We start from the raw sequence: 21,186 nt of genomic DNA, 5'->3' as shown, positions 1-21,186 counted from the left end.
TTAGGCTCGTGCGAACAAGGAGCATTGGTTCATGTAGTTTAGGCTCGTGCGAATAAGGAGCATTGGTTCGTGCAGTTTAGGCTCGTGCGAACAAGGAGCATTGGTGTTGCCTTTTATGCTCGTGCAGACCAGGAGCTTTGTGCTATGCAGTTTAGACTCGTGTGGGCGAGGAGAATTTGTGAATTTTGTCAAGCAATTTTGGAGAAGCGTTCCTCACAATCTTCATAGCAAGGAGCCTTGACCGAGTGATTGAAGAAGTCTTCGGGCAAGAAATCGCGCATTGTGATGGGGATGGACGATCTTTGTGTCGCAATTTCATCATTTTCAACACGTTCACGTTGCTTTGAAGTTTGACAATAGCTGATTTGCCCTCTTTCCGATTGGCGAACTTGTGAAGGAGACGTATGCTTTTTGTGCAATTTCTTAGGAGTGACTTGAGTCCATCATTCAACTTTGCTTGTCTTGGAGGATGCCCCCGGAGGTTGAGGTAAAAACTTTGAGTCCGAAGAGCCAGAAGTGATGGTGGTATAGTTTGACTTCACCACATCGTCAAGATCTAGCTCGATGATTCCTTTCTGAGCCAGCTTCATGATGAGATCTTTCAGCACGAAGCACTTTTCTGTCGGATGACTGATAAAGCGGTGGAATTTACAGTACCTTGGACTGTCGGTGCGATTCATCTCTTCTGGCCGTCTGCACTCAGGCAAGTCGATCACATTCTTTTCTAGCAAGTCTTCTAACATGGCAACCACATCAAAGTCGGGGAATGGATAAGTTTTCTCCTCAAGCTCCTTCAAAGTGCATCTACGCATTTCTTGATCACGAAAAGCTTCAGCTTGAATCGCCTTGCCTCGTGTAGGGATTTTGACGGGAGATGTGTTGACTGTCATTGCTTCCTTGGTGGATTTCCACGTAGCCTTCTTCACCTTTGTCTCAAGAATTTTGTCGTTCTTGTAGTCGGCGATCAGTTCCTTCTTCCCATGATGGGCGATGCTCAACTCCATGTCATGGGCGCGGGTGGCCAATTCCTCAAAGGTCCGTGGTTTAATGCCTTGAAGGATGTATTGCAAACCCCATTGCATGCCTTGGATGCACATCTCGATTGAAGAGGTTTCCGAGAGCGTGTCTTTACAGTCGAGGCTTAGAGTGCGCCATCTGTTGATGTAGTCAATGATTGGCTCGTCCTTCCACTGCTTTGTGCTCGTTAGCTCTAGCATGCTCACAGTGCGGCGGGTGCTGTAGAAGCGGTTGAGGAATTCCCGCTCCAATTGCTCCCAGCTGTTGATGGACTCAGGCTCTAGGTCCGTGTACCACTCAAAGGCGTTTCCTTTCAGCGAGCGCACAAACTGCTTGGCGAGGTAGTCTCCCTCCGTCCCCGCGTTGTTGCAAGTTTCGACGAAATGTGCAACGTGCTGCTTTGGGTTTCCTTTTCCATCAAACTGCATGAACTTTGGTGGTTGATATCCCCTCGGCATCTTTAGGGCATCAATCTTCTTTGAATAAGGCTTTGAGTACAACCCGGAGGTATTTGAGCTCCCTTCGTACTGTGCCTTGACGGTGCTGGCAATCATCTCTTGCAACTGCTGGATAGAAAGAGATCTCATGAGTGCCGCTTCTTGGTCTGGCTCCGGCTTCACATCGATTCTCTCCACCGTAGGCTCATCTTCTAGGTTAGGTTCTCGCCGTCCTGTGGCTCTAGTCGACTGACGAGTGCAGCGATTTGCAAGTCTTTTTCTTCCACAGTTCGGGTTAGCCTTGCGATTGCTTCATTCATTTGAGCCAGTTGTTCTTCGATGGAGGTAACGCCGATGGTCATGACTTGTGCGACCAATAGACGTGACTTTCCTTTAGACATTCAGGATGCTGATGAAGAACGTCGTTGGCTGCTTTGGGATGTCATCTTGTGTGCCTCAGCATCATGCTTCGGTGCCCCCAACAAGGTCAGGTTGATGACGGACTCGCGCCTTTGATGCTCCCCTTGCTCCTTTAACGACACAAACTTTGAAGTGACATGTTGAGGAGCGGTTATGGCGCCAATGGATTGTCCATTTATGGCAGAAGTGCTTAGGACCCTTCCCTCAGTGGTTGCGAAAACGGCTTGTCCCTTGCTTGATGCCATTGACTTTGAGGTGTATTTGGATTCCTTGAACGGAGAAAGAGATGAGAGGTAGAGATTGTCCCACTGGGCGTGCCAATTTGTGAACACGGAAAATTCCTGAAACGAAAACGACAAGAACAACGTGCACAAAATAATATTTGGTGTTTGATGATTTTGGGTTACAATCTCTCTCAAATTTGATCCTTTGATTCGATCTCCGTAAGGTGTTGATTTGTGGATGTTTCGTTGATCCAAGGGCCGTCGAGGCTTGATCTTGGATGAACTGTTGGAAGTTTCTTCAAAGGGTCGTGGGCTTGATCTTTGAAGGTGGATTTGAGCGGATCTTCAAGGAGCCGTTGGGGCTTGATCTTGAGGATGAGTGTTTCTTCAAGGGCCGTTAAGGTTTGATCTTGAATAACGGTGATGAATGGATCTTCAAGGGCTTTTGGGCTTGATCTTGAAGAACGGCTGGATGTGTGGATTTGTTGATGTTGTTGATCCAAGAGCCGTCGGGGCTTGATCTTGGATGAATGGATGATGAACGATGGTGCTTTCTTCAAGGGCCGTCGAGGCTTGATCTTGAATTTGTGGAAGTTCTTCAAGGGCCTTTGGGGCTTGATCTTGAATTGGTGGATTGTTGATCCAAGGGCCGTCGGGGCTTGATCTTGAATTGGTGGATGATTGTTGATCCAAAAAGGGCTATTGGGGCTTGATCTTAGGATGAACAGTTGTGTGGATTTGTTGATGTTGTTGATCCAAAGGGTCGTCGGGGCTTGATCTTAGGATGAACAGTTATGTGGATTTGTTGATGCTGTTGATCCAAAAGGGCTGTCGGGGCTTGATCTTAGGATGAACAGTTGTGTGGATTTGTTGATGTTATTGATCCAAAAGGCCGTTGGGGCTTGATCTTAGTATGAACAATTGTGTGGATTTGTTAATGTTGTTGATCCAAAGGGCCGTTGGGGCTTGATCTTAGGATGAACAGTTATGTGGATTTGTTGATGTTATTGATCCAAATGGCCATTGGGGCTTGATCTTAGGATGAACAATTGTGTGGATTTGTTGATGTTGTTGATCCAAAGGGCCGTTGGGGCTTGATCTTAGGATGAACAGTGTTTGTACCATACTTGACCAATCCCGAAACTACCGAGCACCGGCCAACGCTATACTGTCAAGGACCCAGAAGAGTTCCCCTCCGACCAGAAGGCCAATCACTACTCGACACGTGTCAAGATTAGAAGCCAATCAGAGCGCAGCACGTGTCGACATCAAGAACCAATCATAACATGACACATGTCAATGTGACAAAGCTACAAGTTTTTCTATAAATAGGGGTCATTCCCCCACAATATTGGCTAATGCCATTTGTGTTAAATCATTCACAAGAACTCACTAAATTGAGAGCTTGATCCTTTGTACTTGTGTAAGCCCTTCACTACTAATAAGAACTCCTCTACTCCGTGGACGTAGCCAATCTGGGTGAACCACGTACATCCTGTGTTTGCTTCTCTGTCTCTATTCATTTACGTACTTATCCTCACTAGTGACCGAAGCAACCAAGCGAAGGTCATAAAACCTGACACTTTCTGTTGTACCAAAGTCTTCGCTGATTTTGTGCATCAACATTTGGCGCCGTCTGTGGGAAACGACACTTATTCCTACTCTCTTCAGCTGTGTCAAGCTGGTTTCTATCATTCGTACACTTTCTTTTGATCAGGCATCCCTCTCCAGCATGGGAAACGAAGGAAGCCACAGCACACAGAATGACACCCCCCTTGCACATAGTGCGAAACAACGAAAGAAGGAAGGAAAACGAGTTCTTCTTCAAGCTAAAGTCGATGAGTTGGAAGCTCAGAACAACAAGATAGCAATGAGGAATGAGGTCCTCCAGGAGCAATATGAGAAGCTCTTCGAGACACTCCACGAAGCTAGGCAAGCTCAGACACGCGAGCTTGTTGCCCCCGTGGAAGTCAACCATCAACTGGGTGCCCTCCAACATGGAGGGTCACATGCATTCGACATAGATATCCCTGATAGGGAACAAATTACCCCTCGATTTGATAATCAACATGAGGCTTCTCTTAACCCAGTTGCTTCGACCCGAACCATGAGAAGCGGAGGGAGACACCTCTTTGCTGAAGGGGCAGAAGGATCGAAAGTCGTCTTTCGCGATTGTCGGGATTTCCTGAAGCAACGTCGAGAGAATTCCATCCATATAAGCTCAAAGATCAATGACCCAAGGATTTCTGAGAGACTCGGTCCCCTGCCACGGCCCGAGCCGGCCACCAACTTGGGGAAAGTGCAACAAGTCCTAGAGAGACATGAGGGTACAGGGGACTCAGATGTGTTCTGACAGACATACCCTGGAAGCCAGTACAGCGAGTCCAGGGAAAAATCACATGCCCTTGATCAAACCTTCCTAATTCCAAGAGGAGATGGAGATTTACGAAAGAAAGCTCCAGTGGCACATAACTCCGCTCAGGACCCCCTTGTCCTACAACTTCTTGAGGAAGTAAACAAGTTGAAGGCTGAACGTCAGGCTGAAATACCTGACTGGAACCAACCCAGGCCTGGCCCTCTTACAAGGAGGATCCTCAACACCCCCCTTCAAGCAAAGACAAAGCAGAAGCTTGGCTTGCAACTTTATACTGGAAAAGAGGACCCGATTGAGCACCTTAACCTCTTTGAGTCCACCATGGCATACCGGATGCACACCGACGAAGAGCGATGTCTTCTCTTCCCCTCCACCCTCTCTGGCGGAGCTCTAAATTGGTATTGTCGTCTTACACCTGAGACGGTAGACTCATTTGAGGAATTGAGGAAACTATTTGTTTCCCAACACATTTTCCAAACCGATCGCTTGCACTCTGCAGATGACCTGTACACTATCCGCCAGAGGCCAGACGAGTCATTACGTATGTATGCTGGCCGCTTCAGCCATGAATACTCCCGGTGTGCCGAGGCAGACGACAAGACTGCCCTTAAAGCCTTCACGGCAGGCCTACGTGATTGTTTCTTTAAATACATGATCAATGCCAATACTTGGAAGACTTACTCTGAGGTGATGGCGCAGGCTTATAACCATGCCTCCGCCGAGGCAAAGACATATCAGGAGAAACCCCCTCACCCAACGCCATGGAGGAAGAACTAGCAATAGCTAAAGTTTGACGGTTGGGAAGATCATCCAATGTTTCTCTAGTACAGGACTCTAACAAAGACCCTGAAGACTCCGACATTGCAGACTCAGACTTAGAGCTAAAGCTAGAAGAGCCCTCATCACTAGAACTTCCAGGCTCTGACATTTACAATAAGAAGAAACAAATTCTATCACTACATGCATGATCAAAACATAAGGAAGTTCCTATATTACCCACATGAAGATGGTGCAAAGCGATGCCGGAACCCTTCTCAATCAGAAAGCAATCCGTCTTCCACAGTCACTACAAAACAAGCAAATGAAGACCGTGTCAAGCGCCAAAAAAAAAAAAAAAAAAAAAACTTCACCTCCAAAAAGCTTCACCCAAACAGCTTCACCTAAAAAAGCTTCACCCACAAAGCTTCACCTAAAAAGCTTCACCCACAAAGCTTCACCATCAAAGCTTCACCCACAAAGCTTCACCTAAAAAGCTTCACCCACAAAGCTTCACCCAAAAAACTTCACCCGAAAAGCTTCACTTAAAAAAGCTTCACCTACAAAGCTTCACCTAAAAAAGCTTCACCTAGAAAGCTTTACCTACATAGCTTCACCCAGAAAGCTTCACCATCAAAGCTTCACCTAGAAAGCTTCAACACCAAAGCTTCACCTACAAAGCTTCAACACAAAACCTTACTCCAAATAAACAAATTTTGTTCACAAAACCCAAGATGCCCTTGAACTTGTACAAAAACACAGGTCAACACAAACATTTGTTTTGTTCTACACCCACAACATCCCTGTCATAACCAAACAAGCAATTATGTATATGTTTCCAAACATATTATAATAGATCCAACAACAAGCCAAAGTCCCAAGTTTCATAATGGACAAAAGTACAAGCAATTCATCAATAATGAAGGTGCTACAAAACTTGGAATCTGCCCCAAAATAGAAATCCAACCCAAGAGACTTTTTCTCTCTCTCCCTCTTCCGCCTCCTTTCATCTATCAAATTTCTGCAACCTCTGCTCTTCTCCAATGGAGCTGAATTTTGGACACCCTATAGTTTTTGAGCATATGAACAACTTTCAAGAAGGAACCATTTCTGTTTGAGCGACGGAAATTAAAGTGTTGAAGCTCCAAACATGACAGTCGGATTCTTGCAGATTTCGAAGCTGCTGTGATGTTTCGAAGATCTGGAAATATTTAACCATTAGTTCATTCTGAATTTTTGATATGTTATGAAAGAGACGATGAGGAACAACTTCAATGAAGAAAGCATGCTGATCTGAACAATAGAAAATGGAGTTTCGAAGCTCACAACAAATCTGACGGGTTGACAGAAAAATAATAACCAGTCATTCATCATACCTGAATTTCTTGAGTTATACAGCTCCGAGGGATCTCAAATTTGGATATGTTGTAGTTCACAAGCTGAGGAACAACTTCAATGAAGAAAGCATGCTGATCTGAGCAAGAGAAAATAGAGTTTCAAAGCTCACAACAAATCTGACGGGTTGACAGAAAAATCATAACCAGTCATTCATCATACCTGCATTTCTTGAGTTATACAGCTCCGAGGGATCTCAATTTTGGATATGTTGTAGTTCACAAGTTAAGGAACAACTTCGATGAAGAAAGTATGTTGATCTGAGTAAGAGAAAATGGAGTTTCGAAGCTCACAACAAGTCTGACAGGTTGACAGAAAAATGATGAACAGTCACTCATCATACCTGAATTTCTGGATTTGTACTGCTCCGATGGATCTCAAATTTGGATATGTTGTAGCTGACAAGGTGAGGAACAACTTTGATGAAGAAAGTATGTTGAGATGAACAAGAAAAAATGGAGTTTAGAAGCTCACAACAAGTCTGACGGGTTAACAGAAAATTGATGAACAGTTACTCATCATACCTGAATTTCTGGAGTTGTACTACTCCGATGGATCTCAAATTTGGAGATGTTGTAGTTCACAAGATAAGGAACAACTTTCATGAAGACGACTTTGCGATCTGAGCTATAGAGAATGGTGTTATCTTGCATCCACTCAGGCTGATTAGTGGAAACGAAAAGCAATTCCACCAAAGAAAAGATGAAAAAGAGAGAAAAGCTACTAATTGCACTTAATCTTGTCTAGTCAATAGCATGCAGCATCAAACACACAAAAGTTGGAAATATTTTTAGATAAGGCATATGCGAATGTGTGACATCGAAACAAGGATTCGTTACTTTGACAAATTAGTAACAAGCGAGACACCTCATTCGGCAACTCTCTTCGCCTGAAGACTTGGGGGACTCCCACCATATGCTACTGCACCTTAATACTCGGCAGTCTCACAACCACTCAGTGACTTGGATTTTTCAAGTCTCCAACCGAGAAGTTTTCCTCACTCGGGAAATTAAGGGAACACTACCTCAAACTACATGCTTCACTCACAAAGCTTCAACAATACAGGTTTCAACAAAAGCAAAAATTCAAAGAACTTTATGAAGAAGGCTTTGGTGTATTTAACACAATATATTGAAATGAAGCAAAGCTTATTTATTAATATTTTCGATAAGCCACAAATATGTACATATACATGAGTCAAAATAAACAAACAAAATGGAGCCTTCACAAAGGTTGCTTAGGGGAAGTCTCAGCAGTCGGTAGAGCCCGAGAAAGAGAAAGCACCGGAGGGTGGTTATCCGGAGCCTCAGTACTTGACAAAACCCCAGAAGGAGGAGGCATTGGAGGTTCATCATTTGAAGCTTCATTACCAGGTACAGCCCCAGAGGACGAAGACAATAAATGCCTTTGGAACAAACCCACAAACCGCTGATGATCAAGTAAAACCTTACCATCAGATTCCTTCATCTGGTCAAGCTTCCTCTTCATGTTTGTAGCATAGTCATGGGCGAGCCGGTGCAACTGCTTATTCTCATGCTTGAGCCCTCTAATCTCCTGTTTGAGACTCATCACTTCAGCAGCCAATGATTCAACTTGGCGGGTTCTAGCAAATAGGCGTTGGGCCATATTAGACACAGAACCTGCACACTGAACACTAAGAGCCAGAGAGTCCTTAACAGCCAACTCATCAGACCGTTTGGAAAGTAGTCTGTTATCTTTGGGAGTGAGAAGGTTCCTGGCCACCACTGCAGCGGTCATATCATTCTTCATCACAGAATCCCCAACGGTAAGAGGACCAGTAGGGGATATGAAGGATGGGCGCCATATGTTGTCTGGAGAAGGCGTGGCTGTCTCTTCTCCAAGGTTCAGGTCAAAACGACGGTCGGAGGGTCCAGACATTTTCAAATGTGTTGAAGAAGGAAGAGGTCGGACAAATCAAGATCTTAGAAGTGCAAGAAATGAGCTTCTACTGGTAGAGATTCAGGTGTGCTGTGGAACTTAATGCCAGCCTCTATAAAAATCTGCACTCGACGGAGCTTCAGAAATCAAAGAGGCGTTTGCTTTCTCAAAAGCTGGGCTGCTCAGAGACCACGAGGGCCGATCTCAGAAATCGAAGAGGCGTTTGCTTTCTCAAAAGCTGGGCTGCTCAGAGACCACGAGGGCCGATCTCAGAAATCGAAGAGGCGTTTGCTTTCTCAAAAGCTGGGCTGCTCAGAGACCACGAGGGTCGATCTCAGAAATCGAAGAAGCACCTGCTTTTTCAGCCTCGTCAGCACCTGTCACATGCACAATCAGCTTTGCGAAAATTACGGGCAATCTGTCGAAGATTTCTGGTGAAGTAAAAAGCACGTGAATCTTACTGTTCAATCACCGCTCTCCATATGCACCATCAACTCCTCGGGTACCACATATAACTTTGTCAAAGATCTCTGACAAAGTTTAGGCACGAGAATTTCGAAGTTCCAGCTACCCTACTATTACCCATAAGGGTAAAGGAACAGCACCACTGCTTGACAACTGGAAAGTCCCTATGTGTGTCGACCTCCGTGTTTTGCGGCAAGACAGGTTGGCAAGAACGTCCAACCTTTACTCACATTCGAGAAAAGACTCCCAACATAATTACTTTCTCAAAAACCGGAGTAGCACCGCTTTCCAAATCTCGAGAGTCAGATCCTCGACGGGATTGCTTGTTCGAAAACCGAAGAGGCACAACTCTCAGAACTTCGAGAGCCAGATTTCCTTAGATAAAGCTTGTCTGTAATCTTCACACGTAATATCAGCTTTCCAGATACCACATACCACTTTTTCAAAGTGCTCTGACAAAATTAAAACACGTGAAGCTGGCAACTCCCACTACATTGCTGTGACCAAGAAGGGTAAAGGAATAGCATTACTACTTGTTATTGGGAAATCCCTATATACATTGACCTCCCTCCTCAACGGACAGGCAAACCTGCAAAAATGCTCAACCCTTTCTCGCATTCGAAAAGGCACCCTCAACATAACCTCTCGAAATACTCAGCTTTATTTCCCCCCGATAATACCTCAGCAAATAAGCCACACCAAGAACAAGAGTATCTCATATCATCAGGGTCGAAAGCAAGAGTATCCCATATCATGCTTTCTCCCTATCTTTGTCTTTGTCCTTGTCCACACCTGCAGGACAAGGAGAAAGAGAGCAGTCAGTCGGAACCTGAAATCAAACCTCCAATTTGGAACTGACTGCCTGGAGCCTTTGCCTGGTTGCTTACTTAGCATTGCTCTCGAGTACTCATCCTCAACTGCTGTCAAGGTCACGAATTCCACCGGCAAATACCTCATGACAGTTGATCAGATATTGGCTCTTTACACTGAAGCTGCCAAGCGTGGATGAGTCACTATGAAGGAATGTTCTGAAGGACCATTTAAATGCAAAGGTTGCACACCACTTCTGCCATGCAAAAGATTGAAGCAGAAGGTTCAACGGTGAGCTGAAACAGATCACTACAACACGACACCTTTCCATACCACATTCATTATTCCGTCAACAGCAAAAGTATCCCATATCATCAAGATCGAACGTACTCTAGATTTGATGGACTTGTTTTGACCCTCAAATTTTTGAGTCGGCCTTATACTCTGAAGGGCACCAGAAAACCCTCCAGCACAGTTCAAGAATAAGCCTGTGGAAAGTTACTTCTTCAAAAGCAAAAGTATCTCATATCATCTCTTATCCATTTGCTTCTCCTTATCCTGGCAGTTGAATGAGAGACAAGGAGAAGGAGAACAATCAACCGGAAGCCGAAGTCAAACCTCTGATCCTGGGTTGCTTACTTGGAAGTTTGACTGCTTACCTTGTCTGTCACCTCTTTCGGCAGATCTCCTAGCTCGGCGACTTGGGGGACTCCTACTATAGGGTTTGTATCACACTTGACTAAGCCCGAAACTACAACTAAGCTTCAAGTGAAATTGATACATTACCTTGTGCGTCAACATCAGCTAAATACACCATTCCCGGATGGAGGAAAGGTACTTCCAGAGAAGGGCAGATGAAGATCAGACCACACTTCGGTACTTAGAAGTTTCGTGATTACTCAAGGGATTGGATCTTGCAAGTCCCCAACCGAGGAGTTTCCCTCACTCGGGAACTTAGGGGAGCACTGTTTGTACCATACTTGACCAATCCCGAAACTACCGAGCACCGGCCAACGCTATACTGTCAAGGACCCAGAAGAGTTCCCCTCCGACCAGGAGGCCAATCACTACTCGACACGTGTCAAGATTAGAAGCCAATCAGAGCGCAGCACGTGTCGACATCAAGAACCAATCATAACATGACATATGTCAATGTGACAAAGCTACAAGTTTTTCTATAAATAGGGGTCATTCCCCCACAATATTGGCTAATGCCATTTGTGTTAAATCATTCACAAGAACTCACTAAATTGAGAGCTTGATCCTTTGTACTTGTGTAAGCCCTTCACTACTAATAAGAACTTCTCTACTCCGTGGACGTAGCCAATCTGGGTGAACCACGTACATCCTGTGTTTGCTTCTCTGTCTCTATTCATTTACGTACTTATCCTCACTAATGACCGAAGCAACCAAGCGAAGGTCACAAAACCTGACACTTTCTGTTGTACCAAAGTCTTCGCTGATTTTGTGCATCAACAAACAGTTATGTGGATTTGGTGATGTTGTTGATCCAAAAGGGCCGTCGGGGCTTGATCTTAGGATGAACAGTTGTGTGGATTTGTTGAACACTTTTTTTCAAGGGCCGTCGAGGCTTGATCTTGAATTGGTGGAAGTTCTTCAAGGGCCGTTGGGGCTTGATCTTGAAAGAGAAATTTCTTCAAGGGCTGTTAGGGCTTGATCTTGAAGGAGGATTTGACGAAGAACGAAGAAGGCTTTCTTGATCCTTCGGGATTTGCTTGAATTTGGGAGGTTGGATGCTTGAAAGCTTTAGAGTTTCAAAGCTTCAAGGATTTTGGATGTGTGGGGAGTATTATCTTCCATTTTGGGAGTAGAGAAATGTATTTGTGAATTGGTTTTTTGATACCTTGATGTAGAAGCCTATTTATAGGCTTTGAGAATGAATCACCACCACAAAATATTTTTTTCTTTTCCAAGCACCATTGCCTAATTTCCCACTTAATACAATTTTAAACTTGAAGTGGTAATTTTATGGCCTAATTTTCCACTTAATATCATTTTAAACTTGATATGTGCATGCTTTGTCATTGCCCAAAATGAGAAGAAAACCTTGTTTTGATCTTCAATGGATTGAAATGTGCTTGCCTTGTCATTGCCCAAAATGAGAAGAAAAACTTGTGTAATCCTCCAAGGGTATTTCTTCTTATTTTGTTGAGTCACACACCATGTGTACAATTTGTATGACACGTGGCATATGCCATGTATGCCCTGACACGTCAAAATTTCAATGCGTTGGTGAACATTTATTTCACCGCAATTTCGATGTCTACAGATATGTAAATTGAGTTTTTATATCTCAAATTTCTATCTCTCAATTGAAAATACTCTTATGAAAAATGACAGAAATTTACAGTTTTTGAAAGGTAAAGAAATGTGTGTAGATAGCACAACCATTGGCAATATTATTCATTTTGGTTATTTATTTTCATTTCCTCTATTCATTTTCCAAAAGCATTTTTGTACCGTCTACATATTAATAGGAAAATATATTGTCCCAATTTCCATACTGTTACAAAATCAGTAGGGTTTATCGATCCCAAAAACTCCAACAAATTGTTATTTGTGGGGCAATATTACAGTATTATATTGATCGTGGGTTACAAGGTACGGATTGTAGTATTTTTTCAAACTTTTTGAGGTCCGTGTGTTCATATATCATTGCACTTTCCAGAACAGAAGGGGGCCAACTTATATATGGATATGTATGGTGACACTCAAAGAATCTTTTCCAGAACAGAAGGGGACCAACTTATAATGTATGGTGTCACTCTAAGAATGTTTGGCAATAGTCATGGACATTAGTTGTGCATAACTTAATAAGTAAAAATCATCGGTAGTTAGCTACTTATCGGACATGATCCTCCGAGGACCCGTCCCCAAAGAAATCAGTCTCTGTCGAGCCAAATTTTAGTAGTGCAATGATATAGTCAATTGAAATAATCAATAAGCAGTTTAGGACACGTTGAAAGGACATGCATGAATTCAAATTCTGGATACTGGATCAATGCATAGGGCTGAATTCTTCTTCTGGAGCTGACAAATTAGTAACAATTTCACAGCAAACTCGATCTAGATACATAATTGTGCGTTAACTTCGTCTCAGTATCAAACCAGTACTTATTATTCAAATCATTACCCACATCACAATTGTTCGAAGTGTGAATTTTGCAGCCCTCAATCAACAAGACAAGATCTTTCAGATCAATAGGTGACTTGAAGATTAAGAACTAAATATTAGGCAGCATGTTCACAATCGCCATTGCCGTAGCTGTATCCATATCAGCATAAGAAACTTCTAAGCGAACAAGATTCCTGCACTGAGTGCTGATCGCAATAACATTCAGCAGCAAGTCCACGATAAGGTCCTCCCTTTTTTTATTGATATTTGCCATCTACAAGCAATGACATGCCAAGATATACAGCTTTAAGTTAATATGTCAATTTATCAATATATACAGAACCAAATGTAAAAAGATAAAAGCATCCAAAAAATTTCTCATAAGTAGGGCACAGGCATGGGTGGGGAAACAAACTAATGAACCCGAAATGGAAGGGAAGTCGCCGCAGTACAGTAAAGAAAACTAGAGAAAGGCACTGGTAAGTAAAAGGAAGACAAGTACAAGCAGGATGACGAAAGACTGGGCAGTCGGAAATGAATAACGTTAATGTAATACCCATGTTTAATTATTTTGTAGTCATTATAAATATACTAACTTGGTTATACTCGAGTACAGTGAGGAAACCATCTTCATAGATTCAACAACCAATTCCACTTAACTAATCCTTAACATTTTATCGTGGCAGTCGGCATCATACTGACCCAAGCAAATAGTAAACTTTGTCGATCTCTTTGCTCACTTATTGTCAGCTCTTGATTAATCGTCTGCCAGGAAACTGAAGGTCAAATCCATTACCCTTTTGGTAAAATCGTAATACGAAAACACATGAAGAAAATTTTCCATATTACACTTACAAAAATCGTACAATAACAAAACAAAATCCTACCAATCCTCTGCCCATTTTAGATCTTTTGGGACAGAAGATAAGATAAGACAAGACATTATTGTTTTCTGTCACTATGGTAAAACACCATCTGCTACAAAATATGTACGTTAACAAAACAGAGAAGAACTTTTCCCCAATTGGTCAGATCAACTAGTAAGATTACTTGCCAAAAGATTTATAAGAAAAAATGGAAAAGAATATAAACCAAAATGGTAAGAAATATACACACAAGCAAGTACTTGTCCAGCTGATAGAGGGGGATGACCTGGACTAGATAAAAATTACATGAACCTACCCTTAACTCACAAAGGAAACTAGAGAAACACATATGCCGCACTAGTGAAGATGACCTGGACTAGATGAGGTTATCAGAAACCTAAACCTAAACCTAACCCTACATTAATTCAGTCTTATAAATAGACCCAAAACTGAGGTGATAAGTACACAAACAAAAACTACATCTTCAGAGATGTGCAGGGTAGCTTCAGAAAACTAATTATAAAGGTGCAGACGATGTTGTTGAAGAACAGGATGGTTTTCTATCGAATCTTTGATTTACCAGAGGTATATCTATCTTTAACTGGCCCTTTAAGCATTTCACAATCTCATTCTTCAATTTGTAGTGATACATACATACATATATATATATATATATATAATTATGGAAATGATAGTATCACTGACATGTTTCGCTCCTGACCATGAACTAGGTGAATGGCAGACTGATTGCCTTGGTTTCTGCTTCTGAATACCAGGTCATTGGTTTCTCGCCAGCATGCCAGTGGCTGCAAGAACTTTGTTGGTGGTCCTCAATCCCAGGTCGTTAATAGATCAATATTTTACTTAATGAACAAGTACCATCAAGTAAAATATTTATATGAAATCGCACGGCAGTTGAAGTTAGTGCACTTGCATAAATAGGACCACAGGATTGCCCCTTTGTTCTTAATCAAACAACCTAGAAATTTTGAGTAGGACTGCGTGTGCGTTCTTGTGAGTGAGAAAGAGGAAGCTGAAGAGGACTTCCACGCCGCCAAAGACCAATGTAGATCTTGTTTTGGTATATGTTTATGGAAAGAATAGATGTTGCATTTGTAAGAGTCATTTCTCTATTGTATCGCTGTGTGTTCTCAAGTTCGTTGTCATCTAGAAAACATGCTACGTTGTTAGGACTTAAGAGATAGTACCGAAATATGTTACAGCTATGTACAATTTATTCCTTTTTCTATGCTCGGATTTTACCTTTATTACATTCCTTACATGTACAAATGTGATGTGGGAGTTCCTCCTTGAGGTCATGGACCCTAAACCTTCAAATATTTCTACCTATCGTCAATTCAAAATCCATTTGCAGAACTGCAGAGAAATATAAATTTTTCTACATATCGTCAATTCAAAATCCATTTGGTGACTCAAACTTAAAAAAATTTCCTGTTTGCAGCAAGACTAATTAAACTATAGCAACGCCTTCATATTGCATAAAGGAAAACTGCAGATGAGAACGAGTACTTTGATATCAATATTCGGATCTCACTGGTCTTCCCTGCCACAAAAGTGAGGATGTAAATCCCAGTTACGTAACAAATTGCAATCAACGGTGACTCAGAAACAAGAATTGGGATTTAACGCCATCGGCCACAGCCGAATTGCAGTCAACAACGAGGTCAGAAACCCCTAGAGCTGCAGAAACAAAAAGGAGGGAAATTGAGAAAAAAAAGCAGGGATTAGGGTTTTAAGGAAAAAAGACCTTGTTTTTTCTTTTTTTTTTCTTTTTCTTTTTATTGGCTTGAAGTTGGAGCTGAAGTTTGACGTTACCATCAGTGGTATGCCACTGAAGGTGGTGAAAGGGAAGTCAACTTGAGAGAGAAGCTTGTAAAGAAAGCTTAGGGTGGAGATATATTGAAACTGACCGGGTATGAGCATGCTAGAGTCTACTTGGGTCTATGTTGGAAGGTTGCTCAAGGCACATCACAACTCATCAAAGTTCAAGTTGCAACTGCAACTCTAGCCCTCATTCTCGGGTAGAGTTGCAGCTGCTACTAAACCGTCATTTTTTGTTACCAACTATCCCTTAATTATAGGGTTTATGTCTTCTAGTATTTCAGCTCTAGATTTTTTGTAACTTGCAACTAGGGCTAACCTTTTTATCTTTTGGTCTCTTCCTTGTAGCTGTTTTGTAATTGTTCAATGGATTCTTACCTGACTCGGTCTCTCTATAAGAGCCCTCTCTTGTAATACCAATATATGATGAAAATATACAAACAGTTTTGTTAAATTGAATTTCAATAAGATAGGATTCTCTTTAGCCTTTGTTAAGCACAAAATTCACTTCAAATCCTACAAAATCTCTTACTTAATGAAATCCTTCAAAATCTTAACATTTTGAATGCCTACAGATTTGTATGTAATCATTTAAAATCTTAGGGCGGTGTAGTCAAACTAAGATTTGAAAGGATTTGAAAGAATTTTAGATTTTATAGGATTTAAGAGGATTAAAGACTCCTACAAAATTCATATGGATTTTAAAGAATTTGAATGGATTGTGGTGGATTGTGGTGAAAGTATTTGAAATCCTAGGCGGTGAGGTTGGATTCTTTTTAGTCTTGATTATATATACTTTTTGCTCTCAAATCCCACAAAATCCACAACTTATTGAAATCCTCCAAAATCTTAATTTTTTAATACACTTTTTGGATGGATTTTAAAATCCTTTAAAATCTTTTAATTGACTACGCCTAGATTTGAATGGATTCTAAAATTCTTTAAAATCTTTTAATTGACTACACTAAGATTTTGAAGTCTTTTAAAATCCTCTCAAATCTGAGTTTGACTACAAGATTTTAAAGGATTTTAAAAGTGATAGATTTGATAGGATTTAAGAGGATTAAAGACTCCTACAAAATTCATATGGATTGTGGCGGATTGTGGTGGAAGGATTTGAAATCCTTAGGGGTGAGGTTTCTTTTTAGTCTTGGTTATATATACTTTTTGCTCTCAAATCCCACAAAATCCACAAATTATTGAAATCCTCCAAAATCTTAATTTTTTTAATACACTTATAGATTTGGATGGATTTTAAAATCCTTTAAAATCTTTTAATTAACTACACCTAAATTTGAATGGATTCTAAAATCCTTTAAAATCATTTAATTGACTACGCCGAGATTTGAATGGATTATAAAATCCTTTAAAATCTTTTAATTGACTACACTACGATTTTAAAGTCTTTTAAAATCCTCTCAAATCCGAGTTTGACTACACCCCCTTAATTACTACACTTGGATTTGGATGTATTCTTTAAATCCTATTAAATCATACTTTGACTACAATATGATTTCAAAGTATTTTAAAATTTTAATTGACTACATCCTGATTCTAAAATCATTTAAAATCCTTCCAAATCTTAATTTGACTACACCCCTAAACATCTTTGCATGAGAGTTTACATGACATTGGGACTCTGTATCCATTGACAATCAATTTGGAGATGGATGTATATTGTAACATGGTATAAGAGTGGACTATCCATGAATTTAGCCAAAATTAGGACATACATATGATCCGCTTGATGCTCAATTATATAGTTTCAACTTCTATCTTTACTTTAAATTACTTTACAAGTTTAAAAACAAGAAAAAATGGAAATGTCCTATTAATTTTGATGTTTGTTTATTTTCCATATTCATCCCTATTTCCATTGTACATTGTCATTGACATCAAGTACATCGTATCGGTCCACCAAATAGCAAATATTAACACAACGAACTTGCCATAAACAAAAAAACAAAAAATGAAAACAAGAATAAATGGAAACATATGCAAATTTACTTGCATATGTTTTTAGAACACACTTAATTTGTTACCATATACATATATATTCCTCCCATATGTTTTACCATATATATTAATAAATAAATAACATTTCAAAACTCCATATCCACTAAATCCCCTTGGTTAAAATCACTTTTAATTATGACATCTCCAAACTTCAATTTTTTAGGAAATTTGTCATATTGTAATATACTCTATGCAATAATAGATAACTTGTGCGGCGCGTAAGTAAACCTAAAAACATTTAACTGAGTACATACGTATTACCATGCACGTAGTCACACCCTTCCAATATTCTTTTGCGCATTCATAAAATGATGTATATATTCTCGTGAACGTGGTATGTGAAAATGCTCTTAACTTGAGTTGTTTGGCAGTTATGTTCTTTTTTTTTTTTTTGTTTCTTTTGAGTTACTATTTGATTTTTTTTCTTTTTTCTTTTTCTTTTTCTATCAGCATTTTTTTTTATGGCATGTTCCAATTCGTAAGTTTATTGAAAATTTAAATTGCGATTATATCATTAATTAATTTTTTTTTTTGCGTGGAGAAAGAAGGTTGGTGAGCCTGTAAAAAAGAAAAAGGGATAAGGTTGGTGAATACCGGGTGGGAATATCTCCTGCAGACTTGCCAAACAGTACCCATTTTTTTTATTCTAGAACCCTCTATCCTCCCTATAAATTGATCCAGTAATTAGTCATTTGTACACATTGAAAAACTCTTACATTGTGTTTTGGGTTCTGGTTGGGGATTTTATCTTCTAACATAGGATGGTAATTAGGATGTGTGGGGTAGCTCCAAAAACCCTAGATGACGAAGATGATGAGGATGCTGGTGATCTTGATTACGATTCTCAACCAGTAATCGCATCCATGATTTACCAGAATTTAGGTATATTTTTAACCCTCAATATATACCCTTTTCGGTTTGACATCTTAATTGGGAATTTCATGTCTCTCTAGTTTGACATTTTGTTTGGATCTGGCAGGTTTGAGTCTATAAATTAATCTAAGTTGATTGATCATCCTGCTATATCTAATGGTTTTTATTGACTATAAACTCCACAAAATTCTACAAATTTATTTGAGAAAACAAAGATTTACTACGAAGGTTTGATGAATTCTGTATTCGCCAACTTTAAATCTTCAAATATTTTTAGGAAAGTTCATTTGCATCTTTTCATTAAAATTTATTTTTTTAAAAGATATATAACTTGTACGGCGCGCAAGTTTTCAAGGATTGGATAGGGATTTCACCAGAAGTATTTTCCTTTCTTCATCCAGTGCTTTTAGCCTTTTAGGTCTTGATTAATGTCATTTGTGTTTTTTTCTAAACTGTGTGGTCACTGGATCTGATAATTGATGTTTTTTCTTCTTCTGTATAATAAGCTAGCTAGGTTTTGTTCATGGCCAAACCTAGTTAGATTTGATCTGGTCATATATAATTTTAGCCTCTTGCCAATTAGCACATTTTTAGTTTAATCTTATTTTTTGGATATTTTAGTTTTATTTGAATACAAACTTTTAATTTACAGTCTACGATTTTTAAAAAATTAAAATAAAAATGGTTAGTAACTCTCTTGACATGGGGTAGTTTTCTTTTGATTTTTAGTAATTTTTCCCTTATTTAATAAAAGTATTCTTTTTAGAAATAAAAACTGAAGAGCGTTTTTTATATTATGAATGTTTTCACTAAATTCACAAGTTAGGTGCGGTGATTGTGTTTTTTTAATTTATTTATCTAATTATGTTGCTTAATTAACGAATCATTTTCACTCAAGGATCAAGGAGATTGCAAGCAATCTCAGAGAGGAGGAAATCTACGCAATGCTCATGGACGTAGCATGCTTTTCAAGAAATGTTCAAGGTTTGGTTCTGTTTCTTATGGTTTTGATTTGATTTTGATAATTTCGTAGACTGGAAAAGTGGTTGGATTTTTTAATTTAGGGGTTGTTTATATACATTGAATTAAAGGAGAACTAATGAAAAGGGTTTGAAAATTTTGAGTTTTAATGATGAGGACAAAATAAAAGGTAAAGTGAATAGTAGCAGGTTTGACTTTTTAGTGTAAAAATGTGGTTTTTCGTTAAAGTGAACAGTACCGTGAACTTTTCGTTAAATCTCCCTTGAATTAATTTAGGGGTTTTTTTTTTTATTCGTAAATTAGTTTGAATTTTCTGCAACTTTGTATTGATATATTTTTTAATTTACTAAAATGTAGAGGAGAATGGCTGGACTCCAACTTGAGGGCAAGGCCACGCCATGTAGCTACTGCCAGTGTTTCCTGTGTAACACTGTAGTCCAAGGCCGAACCCCTCCAGTTTAGCTACTGCCAGTGTTTCCTGTGCGAAGTCATGGCTACTCAAATGACAGCACAAAACCCTTATCCTCCTCGAACAAACCTCACCCAACTACCCTCTGCATCTGCCAGCAAATCGAGCCCAGACCCTGCGTCGGGCTTCACCCATAGCCAAACTCCGCCATTTTTGTATAATCCCAACCTGCAGGTTGCTGGTCCTTCTTCTCCTAATAGCTATCAAAATCCATGGCTCCTAGCTGCTAATTAACACACCTGGTGCCAAAGATGTTCTACTGATATGGGTAGCGACTTTGAAGACGGTACGTAGTAGGGATGGTGAGGACTCCGATTTCAGTTTCGGTCAACAATAAAGACGAGATGAAGGACATCACCTACGGTTATGGCGATGCGGGTTAGGCGATTCTGCCATGGCAGCTGCCCCTTTGTAATTTTGGAATAAAATGACATCTAGTTATACGGTCGAATGATATTTATTTTCATTTGTAAGTGAGAGGTCTTAGATTCGAATTTCGGGGATGACAAGTTGAAACAAATTTATTCTTCCATCTCTACTTGATGTAATATATCATTGTTATAAATACATAAAAGTTTAAACTTTCTCATGTTGCAAATTAATTGTTTTTTGTTACCGATGATTAATATTAGTGAATTTACTTCGACAACTCAAAATATGGACAATATACATTGTGGTTTATACAAGGGTTGTTTATTCACGCTTTAAATATTGTTGAATAATTTGCATCTACTTTTTAATTAAAATTTCTAGAAAACTAATGACATTTTTCTGGAACCAAGGGAATAAATTATAAGCATGTGGAGATGAGTAGCGGCTATGAGATAAATTTCCTAAATTTGTTGACATGTAGCAAAAGCCAACACCACTTGAAAATCCACAGAAAATGATAAAGGATGATTGCTAAATTTTTTAATTTAAAAACACAAACTTTAAATGCTTGGTTTCAAGAAATGTAGTTTTAACACTTCGGTGCACCTAAAGTTTTGAGTTTTATTTCTAACAATACTAGCGTAAAATAAATAAATGTATGTCACCATGTACGTAGAGCCTTGTTTCCCAAGCTTATACTTCAAAGGGCACACAATAAATTATTTGTGCCATTTGAGGCCAAAGGGCACCAACATATGTGCCCATAGACCAATGGCAACAGTGCAGCTACTATTATATTGTCCGTGCCCTCTATGGGCGTCACCATTACTCAAA

At 39.9% G+C, this 21,186-nt stretch overlaps 2 long non-coding RNA genes across 3 annotated transcripts; one reads left to right on the top strand and one right to left on the bottom strand.

The window, feature by feature from the left end:
• Positions 1-6,037: 6,037 nt before the first annotated feature.
• Positions 6,038-7,310, bottom strand: LOC139195223 (uncharacterized). Of its 2 annotated transcripts, none has more exons than XR_011579866.1 (5): positions 7,148-7,310; positions 6,967-7,021; positions 6,786-6,883; positions 6,605-6,702; positions 6,038-6,429 (listed from the first exon to the last, which is right to left on the bottom strand). It is a non-coding gene; the product is annotated as an uncharacterized lncRNA (long non-coding RNA). The 2 variants fall into 2 exon arrangements; XR_011579865.1 differs by having other exon boundaries at positions 6,283-6,429; positions 6,967-7,040; positions 7,148-7,287.
• Positions 7,311-18,353: 11,043 nt separating this feature from the next.
• Positions 18,354-20,564, top strand: LOC114824309 (uncharacterized). The gene is made up of 3 exons (XR_003772484.2): positions 18,354-18,539; positions 19,429-19,514; positions 19,869-20,564. It is a non-coding gene; the product is annotated as an uncharacterized lncRNA (long non-coding RNA).
• The last annotated feature ends 622 nt before the right edge of the window (positions 20,565-21,186 follow it).

The sequence above is a fragment of the Malus domestica genome, chromosome 04 (genome assembly GCF_042453785.1).
Source record: "Malus domestica chromosome 04, GDT2T_hap1".
Classification (NCBI taxonomy): domain Eukaryota; kingdom Viridiplantae; phylum Streptophyta; class Magnoliopsida; order Rosales; family Rosaceae; genus Malus; species Malus domestica.
The sequence above is the reverse complement of the archived record's forward strand: the minus strand, read 5'-3'. Positions and strand labels throughout refer to the sequence as shown.